We start from the raw sequence: 14,965 nt of genomic DNA, 5'->3' as shown, positions 1-14,965 counted from the left end.
ATAAGTTCGGTGAAATAGAGAGCTTCTGGTCTTATACATCATCCTTCCATTTTGATATGTTCTCTCTCTCTCTCTCTCTCTCTCTCTCTCTCTCTCTCTCTCTCTCTCTCTCTCTCTCTCTCTCTCTCTCTCCTCCTCTCTCTTCCCCCGCTCCTTTAAACAAAACATGACCCGTAGTTCAGTGAATTGAAATAGACAAGACAATTTAGCATGTAACTTCAACTATAACCGTGTTGCATTAATCAAAGCATTTTTTATGCCGTAGTTTCCCTCGTTTTTTAATCTTTTCTACGAGACGTAGACAAATCATTTAGAGGTATCGTAGTATAACTTTTGATGTGTGAAAAGCTTGAGCTTTACAATTATTTATACTGTAAATATTAAGCAAGGAAAGAAATTAATGCTAAACCGAAAGCTGCTAAAAGATAGAGAGATCCGTGATAAATATGGAACCGTAATGTACGTCCGTTAAGAACAGTAACGTTTTCGTTAAACTGATAAAACTTGGAATGGCAGAACGAGAGGGAAGGACAAACCTGTAGAACACAAAATACAATATAACAATATTGCAACAACATTGCAATATTTAAGCAATATTGCACAAATATTGCAAAGCTATTGCAACATTGCTAGAATGTTCTGTGCTATATTGAGTGCGTGCGTATGTGCGTGTGTGTGTGCGCGCGCGCGCGCGCACCCTTCCCCCTACACATACACACATGAAAGCAGCATCAATGTTTAGGTTGTGTTCTGATATTATTGCTACTACTGAAAATAATATTGGAACGCAGTCTTGGGGATTATGCCTCTACGTGATTTTTTCTTTTTTGAAGTTTTTGAAATTTCTTTTGCCGATTAGTGCCGAAGAGAAGATCACTATGCAGATTACGTAGCAAATTTAGTGTCCGTCCAACGTTTTGCAAAAGAATACTACACGAATTTAGTATTATATGCGATAGTATTAGTTTATCCGAATCTTTGGACCCTTCGTCAATTTTCTTAGCATTCTAAGATGAAAACCATACAGTACAGAATATTCTAACAATATTGCAATGTTCATGATAGAAAGAAAGTAAGGTGTGCTATTGTATACACATTTCTAAACAGCTAATAAGATTTTGTTTCAATGGCAACTATATTGTAGTGACAAACTAACAATTATTCAGTTTAACTATCAGTTCTAATTTGATAAAATTATGCTTACTAGATGCATTTTTATACAAATCGAAAAAATCTGACAGAAAAGTATCGCTTTTTTTCATGAAACGAGATGTATGGCCTGTTCTTTTTAGCTGTAATGCTGCACTGGTGCAATAAGTTAAAGTAAGTCAAGTATATTTTTTCTCATTCTAACTTATTGCACTAGTGTGAAAGTGCAGCGGAAAAGAACATGCCTATTATTTACTTAGGAATTTACTTTCTTTTATCACGGTTTCGGTAATATGAAATGTTTCTGTAACATTAATAATATATATATTAAATTGTATTCTGTGCCGTATGCCCAGCAAACGGATATAACGGCCATATAACATAGATGTAAAATCATTACGTATATTTTATATAGCAATTATATCTGGGTGAGAATAAATGAGTTCGCCACGTTCCAAGTTGATTCTCGAAACGTGTCAATCGAGATCTATACTGTAAAAATATATTACTTTATACAATAAAAAAAATGTCGCAATGTTCATTTACGAGTATATCAACATGAAGAATAATATATAATTTCGCTAGATACTCCCTCCCCAGATCATGATTGGCACGTTGTAAATTTTTAGTTATTGATCTTACACATACACACGTATACACATACATGCGTATAGATATTATTATTATTAATTAAGCAATTATTTACATCATTACTAAAGCATAGGCTAGGTTTGAGCTCTCTACTAAATGTGAAATTAGAGAATATTTTTTATAATCATTATAATGATTAGTATACTATTATTATTATTATTATTATTATTATTATTATTATTATTATTATTATTATTATAGTAGTGTAGTAGTAGTGTTATTTCTATTATTATTATTGTCAGCGACCGTTGGTTGAGTATATCTAATCAACTAGACGATGCTGCCCTCCTCTTGTCTTCTGTTTTAACTCTCTTAAGATATTTTCTTTCTGTCGAATATATACATAGTTACTTTGCGAGTAAGCGCCATGAGTTTGTTTCGACAATGGTAAGGCCGAGGCTTTTTATATATGTGTTTTTTTATGTATCAGTATTCTACACGTTTGATTTTTTTAGTAGATAAGCGATTGTTTAACCGACACACGCTACTTAAACCCCTTGACCACGCGACGGCGAGATTTACGTTTACTTAATTATTAAATTATTGACTACACCCCTCTCTCTCTCTCTCCCTCCCCGTCTTCCTCCCTCTCTCTCTCTAATTTTTCTTTCTCTCCCTGTCTCCCTTCTCTCTTTTTTCTCATTTTTATATGTCTATTATTATACCCTTCTTCCTCCTTCAATTCATACCCCTTTCCGCATTTCCTTTGGAATATTATTTAAACATTAATTTATTATATCTCACATGTACATCTATACAGAACATACAAACGTATACGTACATACACACATACATACAAATTGTATACATAGCAACTTTGTGCGAATTCTGGCGATGACTGGCTTAATAATTTATTATTACTACTATTAACATTGTATGAACATAAGGTACGATCGCATATACAAAACACATAACGCGCAAATCTCTACCTGTGCAATTCTTCCTTTCCCATTATAGGCATACGTTTAACGTGTATAGCGAACAACACGTGACGATTTTGAATGGGAATAGAAGGGTTGAGAAGTTTAGGTTTTTTAATGATCAAGCGCTTGTGACATGCCTCTCTATGCTCGTTCATCTGTGTACTTGTAATTCGCCTTAATTCGCGTTGAAAGCATGTTGTCAGCGCTTTGGGTGCCTTTGCTGCCTTTATGAATTTATGCGATGTCAAATATTATTTCTCTCTCTCTCTCTCTCTCTTTCTCTCTATACAATATATATACATACATATATATATGTGTGTGTGTGTGTATATATATATTATGTGTGTGTACAAAATTGTCATATCGACAATGAAATTTACGTTTTTGTCGATATATATATCGACAAAAATGTAAATTTTATTGTCGGTATGATATGACATTGTAAGAGACGTGTAATTTTATACGAGAAAGGAAGAAAACGTTACAGAATCGAGTTGACCTGGACTGAACAGACGATGGTTCGATTATATTGATGAATTAATCTCATCAATAAAATCAAAAGTTTTTAACGTTTATTGTGAAATACCTAAGTTAACTTGATATAATTATTTTAGCACAAAAATTTAGATACTTAGAGGTACTCTATTTTGTTGAATCAGAAAAAAGATTTGTTTTCAAGAATTTTTTTAAGTATTAAAACAATTAAGAGACTTTTGTAAAAATTTATTAATCAATTAAAAAAGTTAATTTTAAATTAATTTATTGCTATTAATAATGTAGCAAAGAAGGCGTAAATATTGAGCTGGAAGAAAAGACATTTAAAACGCTCTTACTATGCTACTATGAATTTGCACACCGACTAAACTACAATCAGTATTAAAAACTGAAAATTAGTGGCTTTTTAAAGATTATTTTTAATCTTAATTTTCAAAATAGAATATCTCCTCAAATTATTATTACAATATGTTATGCATCGACATCACGTGAACAGGAATAAATAAACGTAAAATTAATAGCGATGATAAATTATTATTATAATATTATAATAATCGAGCAATAATTGTCTGTATGTAAACATAAAAGAAAAGAAAATTTAACAAACTGGAAACTTATAAGAGAAGGAGTAAAATATTAAATAAAATCTTAAAATTTTTGTAACAAACGAAAATTAATTAATAATTAATCATTGTGATAGAAGAGTGATTGCATCATATAATAATCACCATCTTTCATCGTTCAACTGGGTTTATTCTCGGTTTGTCATAGCCATTTATCTCTTTGGCATATGTCGAAACTCTTCCTTTCCATTAAGCATTAGTATTTCAATGAGCATTGTAAAGAAGAAGAATTATTTAAGGTGGCTTTTTAAAAACCTTATAAAATCTCTTCAAAATAATATTAAACAATTATCGTTCTGTAAGATGTCCTATAACATATTCTGAAAGAATTTTTTATGCTATTTCTTTATAGATTTAGATAAGATTTAGAATTTTTCTAAAATTCTTTTAGATGTTATTTAAATGACATCTGTTTCTTCTTTAAAATCGACGCATTAGAGAACTTATTGATATCATTGTATCATCTTCAAGACTGTATTGTCATTAAACATCAAATATGAACACTGAAGAATTTTTTCTAACATAATGCTCATTGGATGAATCCCGATCGATTGACTGAATATTATTTTTTTACCACGAAATGTGTAATACAATAAGACGATATTGACAGACAACAATGAATTTGCAGGAAAAACCGCACGAATGTATATTTTACATAAGACGCAGTGGCAAATCGCAAAGCTTTGATTATAATTAGAAAGTAATTTAATTCTATTGTAAACTATTATGAATCTGTATATCGCGATGCCTACGTGCCCTACGTGTTGGAAACGTGGACGAGTGTAATCTGAGTATACACAGCTAGGTTCAAATAATATGTGCCAAAAAAAGGTGAGAAGGATTTATTTAAATAGATGCAAAAAAATAAAGTGTAGGACTTGTTCTTTTTGATTCGCACATTATGTCGTGAACTCATTGTATTGAATGTGTTGAATATGGAACAAGTATTAATACACTTTTTTTATATTAAATAGAATATCTCTTGTTACTGTCATTCGGAAATGTATTATGCCTTATGTATTATTTATGAATTAAGCGAGTGATTTTTACATAAAAATATAATTGCATATTTTATATCATGTTTTGTTATCGAGAAGGAAAATCGGAAGAGGTAACATCCTTTTCACAGTGACAATTTTGCTCAAGTCTACGATTTATTCGTGTTACTTGAAAACTCCAAAACATTAAACTCCATAACATTAAAAAGGAATATTTCACTATTAACTACATATTATACGTTATTAATTATTCTATAATCAGTACAGTGGAACCTCGCGTTAGTGAATTCCGCGTTAGCGGTAACTATCTCCTCCATATGCTCTCGGCCCACGTGAGTAACGTGAGTGGGGGATGCAGTCGCGTATGTAAGCAGTTACGACGTGTTCCTAAAGATTTGAAAAATTCACGCAAATGTAAATAAAATAGCCAACACTAATTTAAAGTAAATTGTTTAAATGTAACCACATAAAAAAAGGAATACCGATTGCGATCAAAGTTGCATTTCTGGTCTGATAATATTTTATTTATAAATTATATGTAGGAAAATAACAATAGATTAGAAGAGTAGGGAATATAATTTATTTAGGAATACAATTTATTGCAGAGGTACAAGATGTGAGTTCTTCAGATGGCTATAGCTACGACTGACTTGATCTGAGACGTCGCTCTGCTTGCAATTTTATGATCCAATAATTTAGTCTTGAAGCGTAAACATAAACTGGCTGGATGGTCACACCGCTACGTTCCTGAATTTCACGGAGTGAAACCAAGCAATAGGAGATTACTCCGCGTTAGCAGACTCAGAGCTTCAACAGTCCGCTAACACGGGGTTCGACTGTATTTAAATTCATTATGCAATAGATTTGTTTAATATTTTCTAAAAGAAGTAAAACAATAAGCTAATTTCTTAATCAGTACAGAAAATTATGGTTACTGAACTTTACATTTTCTCGCTGCTAAGGTGTAAAAATTATTTTGCATAATTATTCCCGGAAAGATTGAATAATTAATATAAATATAAGTATACTGCTTAAATCTCGAAATGATAAAACAGTTATTAATCTTCCGATTTTCAAAATCGATATTTTAAAAGGAGAATGTCATATAAGATAATTCCATTCTTTTGACTATTTCCCATCTTAAATTATCCACTAATTGTGTTACCTTTGTAATAGCGGAATATCATAAATATTTGCACACTCGTCCATACGCATATTTTAATTACATTGATACAAAAAAGTAACATTTTGGATATTTTTTTACTGTAGTAATGGTTGAAACAGCATGTGGCATACGCGGAACTTTCACGGCAATCCGATTAAAGAATTCAATTAAGAAAGTCAGAAGTGAAAGCGTGCGAAACATAGCAATAGCAAAAAATTACTTTTGTATTTATAATGTATGCGTAAGTTAATTCGGGCTAAGGCCAGCAGCTGTTGAGATTATTCAAGGTTGTGTGTATCATAAGTATTTCGAATTGTTGAATAGTAATAGTGTAAATGGACATTATAGGCGTTGCATGATGCGGTCGCGCCGAAAGGAACGGAGATGTCTGCAGAAGTACCGTCACTATTTTTGGCGTGACTACTTCGTCTTTCGAATATATGGGTCAGACTCCCTTCTCTCATTACGGTATTACCTTGTACAATCGATTTTTATTTTTACTTGTTTTGTATTTTTTAAACGAACAGAACGCGGACTGGCCTTTTTGTACAGATGTGCAAAACCTGCCAGTTTACAGCGCACAGATATACATGATACGTCCCATAAAAGATGTATATCAGTGATGTTAGGAATCGAAAGGATTCCCATTATCGGTATGTACCTTTTAAGGAATTGCAACTAAAGTTGTAACTTTAGAGAGAAGTGTGCGTGCGCGTGTGCGTTCGTGCGTGCATCCGAAGAGAAAATGATTACCTGATATTCTCCCTCTTTTAGCTAAGTCCTTAAAAAATAAATATAAATGTCTGTATAGCAGTTACCTATTGTTTCATCACTATCTGAAGACAAAATGACGAAATTGGTTAAAAATTATTTCATCAATTTCTCACTTCTCTCTAAATCTAGGACTCTAATTGCGAGAGCGTATGCTAGAATGAAGCTGAATTTTTCTTCGATAAACTTCCAAAAACATAAATATGTCATGATAAATATCTGACGAAATTTTAATTGATAGTAATTCCGAAATAAATAAAACAGGATTATTTAAATGTTGGAATTTTTTAAATTTGCTGCTCTATTTCTTGAAGAGTGTCAGGAAAATGTAAGTAATATCACGTAATATTTTAAAATAGCAAGATAGAATGCAAGATTTTACATATTTGAAGGTCTACAAGATAATTTTAAGTTACGCGCGAAAAATTACAAATAAGGAAGAGAGTGAGTACTGGGATTTATGCTGTCATTTATATTGTATATAATAAACGGTTTTATTTATTTGGGCTATTTTATCAACAATATCTTTTGTATTATGTAAAAATTTGCGAACCGGTTCCGATACAAATGCCATTTATGTTTCCTATAGAAGTTTATCGTTTGTTTGGCTTCACTATGTATTACGCAGATCTTACACAATCATATATATGTGTATACATGTGTGTATATATATATATATATATATATATATATATGCGCGCGCGCGTATGTGTGTGTGTGTATGTGTGTGTCTTACGCTGCATTGTAGACACTTGTTTAATTTATGAATATCAATAGCACTTGCGATCTCTCTTCCATGACAAGTGTACCTAATTATTTACTTACGGGTTTAATGAATCATCAAATCGTGTTTCCTTCTTTCTGTCTCCTTCCCTTCCTACTTTCTTTTTATTCTTTTCTTTTTTCCTCCTTTTTCCTTTATTGTCTAGCTAACTTTTAAGCTAGCTCAAGTCTAAAGCGCATAATAAATATTTTTGTCTCCCTTTCCTTCCAAATTCTTTCTTCCCAGGTTTTTATATATCATAACAGTAGGCTGTTAGATGTTTTAAGGCATATTTATTGGGCTGCTATGTGATTTGTTGGAAATTATTTTGAGAGAACTTTTTTAATTCAGAAAGCGAAAATGTCCGGAGGCGCAGCTGCAACGCCAGCGGCCTTAAGAATAATGCGATATGATACGATATACGATACAATATGATGATATGATCTGATATATAAGATGATTCGATGTAAACGTTTGTTGCACACACGCGTTTGTATTTAACGCAACTATTTTGCCGGATTAGGTTTGTGCAACAGCGTGTGGTAACAGACGGGAACAATGGGCAAAGGACCAAATGTATAATTCGCATTCACCAATCAAAAATTGTATGATTGGCGTATTCACATCCAATTCTATATGCGGCGCATTAATAACCATCAAAGATTTTTTATCCGCAGTCCGGATGAAATTACTCGAGGCATCTTGTACTTGCAAGGGCATTGTTGTGATACCACAGATGCAGCTTCATTGAATAAAAAAAATAATACGTTAACAAAATACTGTTTATTTTTTATTATTAATATTTTTAACCTTTTGTATTACAATCGCACGGAGAGGTTCGAATTATTAAAACGTTATCATAAAATTATTAAAACATCATACTGTCATACTCAAAACGAAAAAGTTACTTTCTAGCGAATAATTATTTCAAAATAGAAAAAAAATTTTTTTAATGATGGGATTTTACTGCATTTACTTTTAAATATATCCTTTTCTAGTTTCTAAACTGTTATATTACAAGTATGATGACATTCTATTTTCTTTTTTATATTTATTTTGTCTGTGTCCTAGATTTATTAAACATATTTAAGAACAGATTCTGCAAAGTGTTTACTACAAATTTGACGACAAACACTTAGAGTTAGTAGGAAAACTATTAACTTTATCACAATAAAAGTTTTTATTTAAGGGGTTACACCAACCTAGACGGTCAAAAAACAGGCCTAACTTTGATATTTTATTCCTCCTAAACGGGTAGTGGGAATTAAATGAAATTTTGGGTGATTATTGACTTATGTTTCGACAATATAAAAAAAATTTTTTTATTAAACAATGGCGACGGAAAGCAGAAATATGGCCGCCGACACACATTGAGGTTTGGAAAAACGCATTTTGCGGTGACCACTGTCCCGTCTAAACGATCCATCTGAAACAAAAAAACAAAATGGTGTTTTTAAGTTAACAGTAGTGGTTTGTCGGTGACGATCGCCGATTGTCGATTTTATCGTTTGTTACAAAATGGCGATGAGTTGAAGTTAAAATTTAAAAAAAAAACGAAAAATTTTTGTCCTTTTCATTTTTTTATTTTTTAATGAAGACCGATTAAAAAAAAAATAGATCGTCACCGACAAAAGAATGTTTCTGAGAGTATTGTGTAAAAATTTGAAAACGATCCATCCATTAGTTTTTGAGATCTGGTGGTCACCGACTTTGAAAACCATGTTTTGAGAAAAACGCGTTTAAAGTTTCAAGTTTAGTTCTACTATTGTTAATAGCCGAATTTTGCACTTTACCTCTAGTCGACAATTCTGGGGCCATATGAGATTCCTTCCACATCAATAACAGCAGTGCTTTGTGAAGACTTTTGTTGACAGCGAGCAATCTTTTCTTCGCGCGACGCCTTCTGCGCTCGTACTTCGGCCACATTGATGCGCGCTCGGTCTTGATTTTCGCAATATGCAGCACAATTCTTTTATTATCATTAATAAATATGCGGCAGCATCTTCATTAAATGTGTATGCAGCAATATTGGCAGCAATTTGCACAACGTGTGCACCGCTGTGCTGCACTTTTGGCGCTATGCGCCAAATCAGATTGTTCAAACTTTCGTTAACGTTTTGCGTAAATCCACCGACGCATTTCTCCAGTAAATTATCACTAGAAAGTTGTTTTCAAATATTGGACGAATGGCTTTAATCACGTCATCGTCCAGTGGCGATTTATGTTGATATTGCTCCAATTCGAGCACTTGAACGCTCGATCCCGTTTTACTCAACTCTCTGTAATTCCGGCATTTTTTCAGATATCAACATAAAACTTTCAGGATATATTCTCAAAACTTGAAGCTTCAAGAAAATGTAATAAAAAAAAAAATCGAATTTTTTTTTTCCGCTAGGTTGGTGTAACCCCTTAATATATAATTTTTTAGAATTTCTATATAAAGTATGATATTTATAAGAAGAAAGTTATCAGTTCGTTAAATTTGTATATTCTTGTGCATTTTTGATAAAAATGTCAATTTACAAAAAACTTCTGTCTATTTTTTAATTAAAGGCATTTAAAAATCTCTTCGATGAGATTCATTTCTTTTGTTCGGGAAAGTCCGTTATATCTAGTTTTTTTTTACTTCTCTTGCATTCTCGCAAACAGATATCCGTCGGTGTCTTCTTAACATGCAGAAGTCACATTCAAGACCACGGTGTCGTGATCTGATTGGCTACTGAAATCGAACTATCACGTCGTGTTTACCATTATGGTCTCTGTGGGCTGGAATGCCGAGGATTTGGGAAGAGCGGTAGCTCATTGTCGACTTTGACTTCGTCGAGAGTATTCGTCGGTTCGCAGTATTGTAATTTAATCTGATCCCGCGAGTAATAGTGTCTTGTGTATCACAGTCCGCTCGCGCTTTGGTGATAGAAAAAATAATAAATTGCTTTACAACCAACAAGCCTATTTTTTCTCTCGTCCGGCGAATTAAATCAACTCGGTTGATGAAGCGCATAACGTTGAGGGCGCGGTCACATTGAATGGTCCTTCGAGCCTGGGATCTGGGGAGAAACGAGTCCTGGGAATACTTTATTTGCGAGTGTGAAGGCGGCCGTCGAAACAAGATTCAAACAATCGTGCTCCCGTGGAGATTCAGCATCCACTGCATTGGGAACCGCTAAGTGAGCCTATAACAATTAAACCTGCACAATCCGCGAGGAAAATTCTCGGATGAAAGAAGAAGTCGCAGTTATCGTGCATCTTCGCACATCTTATGATCAGCAAACGTGCTCTTGTCACGTATCTTCATGAGCGCTCTGCGTGATCCGCAGTGCCGCGCACTCAAACTTACGCGCTCTTTAGTGCGTTCCCATCTTGAGGACCGACTGTCTAGGCAGTATTGAAGTACATTTCCCATCGCTCCTTAGCGTGGTGAATTTATTGATTTTGCACGTTAATTGCGCTTTGCATCCATGCAGTTTATAGGACGAGAATTGTCCACTTGCCACCATAGCAGATCTATAAGCTCTCCTCATTAAACAAGCTACTGTTATTGCCTCGATCAAAAGAGTTCTGCCAAATTTTAAAAAATCAGCAGAGCTAACGTTACTACACAAAGCTAAAAAACGATTAGATGACCTAGAAGGATTATGAGAATCCTGTCAACTACTCAACATCCGATTACTCCAACTGATGCCGGCGGAGAAGTTACGCGCTGACAAATATTTTACGGAAGGGAAATTCTTCACCGCCGAGGATGCGTATCATGAAGCCGCGGACTGCCTCTCCGACGTCATTGGTAACTTCGCCGCATCTGAGCATAGCGGAAACGCTTCGATAAGCGATGTATCTGTGAGAGATCCTTCCAGTGCGATATTGTTGCAATTACCACGCATCTCGTTACCAAAGTTCTCCGGTAATTTTTCAGAATGGAAAAACTTCCGCGAACTCTTTGAATCGCTCGTAGCCTTTAAGGAGTCGCTTTCGAATACGCAAAAATTACACTACTTAAAGGCCAGCGTCACGGACGATACCGCGGTATTAATAAATCACATTCAAATTGCAGACGCAAATTACGACGCTGCGTGGAAGCTACTTGTTGAGGAATATGATGATCAACGAGCTATTATTTATTCTCATATTCATGCTTTTGCGAATTTACCTATAATGAAAACAGAAAACGCTACTGAGCTAAAAACTTTACGAGACACTGTTGCCGTATTATTAAACGCTCTAAGCAATTTAAACCGCCCTGTCGATCAATGGGACGACTTATTAGTTCGTATAATTTCTCAAAAATTCAGTCCACGCACGCGTAACGAGTGGAACCTGCAACGTGGCGGATCCACGGTACACCCTATTTACCAAGAGATTCGCGAATTTATGACGTTGCGTATCCGTGGTCTTACCGATTATTTGAAATCTAAACCGGAAGTGCCGATTTTCAAAACGAAAATTTTAAACCGTGCCTCTATCAATAATGTCGCGGATGATAAATGTTCCAGTTGTTCCGGGAACCATCGTTTGATACAGTCTGACCAGTTTAAGAGCTTGTCTGTTGAGCAAAAAACTCAACTGCTGCGCGCACATAAGTGCTGTTTCAATTGTTTTAATAACGGACATTTTCCGACGAATTGTCCGAGTAAAAAACGATGTAACTTGTGTCGACGAGCGCATCATACCCTTCTGCATCGCGATACCGCTATTCATGTACAATCTGTTAGCGAGAACTCTGTCTTCCAAGACAAAGAAGTTAAGTTGCAATTGAACGACTTGTGCTCCTCCGAGATTAAGAGTGAGACCGCCACGGTCTCCGTGCAAATGATTAATACATCGGTCAAAAAACCGCCGAGCATGTTACTGGCGACCGCGTGGGTGATCTTGCGCATCCAAGAAAACCGCAAGTTCAAAGTGCGTGCGTTATTAGATTAGGGTTCCGCAGTTAGTTTTATTTCGGAATCTCTGTGTCAGACGATGCGTACGAGGCGGGCCCGCGCGAGCTTGCAGGTACATTGTTTCGATGAGCGATACAGTGGCGTAGCGAGGTCTCGAGTCTTCCTCACGCTTGAGGCGAACGGCGAGAAAAATTAATCGTTCTCATTAACGGCCTTTGTCTATCAAAAAATTACTGCTTATGCCTGCTCCAGATCTAAACCGATGGATTCCTGGCCTCATTTAAAAAATTTAAAGCTTGTGAATCCAGATCCATTTAGCAATCATCCGATCCATCTGCTCATTGGAGCGGATTTATATGGGTCGTTATTAAAAAATGAAATTCGACAGGGTTCTAATTCTCCGACGCCCCAGTTTACTGCACTGGGGTGGATCTTATCAGGCCCTACCGAAAGTATTAATTCGATATCCGGATCGGTTAGTTTCCTAAATTGTGTTACGGATTTATCAATTGATTCGTTACTCTAGACATTTTGGGAAATCGAGGAAATTCCTTCGGCACCGTCTATGTCGGAAGAAAATAAGCAATGCGAAATTCATTTTCAGAAAACTCATACTTGCGACGCCGACGGCCGATACATAGTACGCCTATCGTTTCGAACCGGCCCTCCGATCGATATCAGATCCACGTGCGGAATTACTGCTAGCTTATATTTAAAATTAGAACGTCGATTGCAAAGAAACTCAAATCTCGAGAAGCAATACTCCGAATTTTTGCGCGAATATGAAGCGCTGGGACATATTAAAAGTGTTTCCGAGAATTTGCCGACGCGTTTTCGGTCAGTGTACATCTCGCATCATCTAGTCTTGCGCGAAGCCAGCAGCACGACTAAACTGCGTGTAGTGTTTAATCATTAAACTTTAATGTATCGTGTTAAACAAGCAATGGCACTACATTAAATGATCATCTAATGACTGGACCTAAATTGCAAGGTGACTTGTCGTCCATTCTACTTTGCTGGCGACAATTCCAATACGTATATACTGCCGACATTAAAAAGATGTTTCGACAGATTCGCGTACATCTAGACAACGTCGACTTTTCTCGAATTTTATTCCGACCGCAACTTGATCGGTCGATTCAATCATATCAGTTGTTAACAGTTACATACGGTACGGTTCCAGCCCCGTATTTAGCCATGCGCGTTTTAAAACAATTGACTCACGATGACGATCCTTCCTTTTCGAAAGCGCGCAAAATCTTACTGAATTCATTGTACGTCGATGACGTTTTATTTGGCGCCGACGATATTCGGTCGCTTCGGGAGGCTCGCGAGCAACTTATATTCCTAATGTCAAGAGGCGGCTTCCATTTACGAAAATGGGCCGCCAATTCAAAGGAACTATTAGTAGACATTCTATCGGGTGCACATGAACTTGCACTCGAGCACTCGTTCGATAAAAACAACTCATTAAAAGTACTCGGTCTTACATGGGTACCGCGGGAAGATTCTTTTTGATCGCGCCCTTAAATACCAGCATCAATACAAAACGATCGATTCTTTCATTCATTGCGAAAATTTTTGATCCCCTGGGATGGGCATCTCCAGTAATAATTACATCTAAAATAATGATTCAAGAGCTGAGGAAATATGATTGGGGTTCCACGATCTCCCCGAAATTGTTAGGACCGTGGGAGAAATACTGCACAGAGCTTGTTGATTTGCACAAAATACGTATCCCGCGCTGGGCGGGAATTCGCACGGAAAGTCTATTTGTCGAGTTGCACGGATTCGCGGACACGTCTAATCGAGCATACGCCGCTGTCGTTTATCTGAGAGTGCTTGATTTAGCGAATAAATTCTCCATAACGCTACTAACTTCGAAGTCCAAGGTAGCGCCGATAAAAACAATCAGCGTGCCGCGGCTTGAGTTGAACGCGATCGTGTTGCTGACGCGATTGCTGCAGTTCGTGCAGGATGCGTTGAATCTACAGCAAACTCCCACATTCGGATGGACTGATTCTTCGGTCGCGTTGAAAGAGAGAGAGAGAGAGGGGGGGGGAGGGGGAGGGGGGGAGAGGGAGAGAGTATTTATATACATTTAGATAATAATACAATCGTATTTACGGCAAATAACAAAATGTATATTTTTCTATTTTTTAAAATAAAATCAAAAAATGTCTTATAAAATTTTTTTGCTTTGTTAAAAAATTAAAAAGACTTATATTTGTTATATCTTTCTATAGTGTTACGGTTCTTCATAAGAATTTTTATATTGACTAAATTATATAAATTCATAATAAATTTGTACGTGGTATTCTTTTTGGACTAATTTTGAACCAATCATGTAATTTTTATCACCAATCATGTAAAATTCGTAACGAATTTAAATATTGAATTCCTTTTTAACTCATTTTGACTAAATTGTGTGAATTCATAACGAATTTGAATATTGAATTTCTTTTTAACTTATTTTGACTAAATTATGTGAATTCATAATGAATTTAAATATTGTACTCTTCTTGAACTCATTTCGAACAGATTACG

Source organism: Monomorium pharaonis, chromosome 5, assembly GCF_013373865.1.
Source record: "Monomorium pharaonis isolate MP-MQ-018 chromosome 5, ASM1337386v2, whole genome shotgun sequence".
NCBI classification, from domain to species: Eukaryota; Metazoa; Arthropoda; class Insecta; order Hymenoptera; family Formicidae; genus Monomorium; species Monomorium pharaonis.
The sequence above is the reverse complement of the archived record's forward strand: the minus strand, read 5'-3'. Positions refer to the sequence as shown.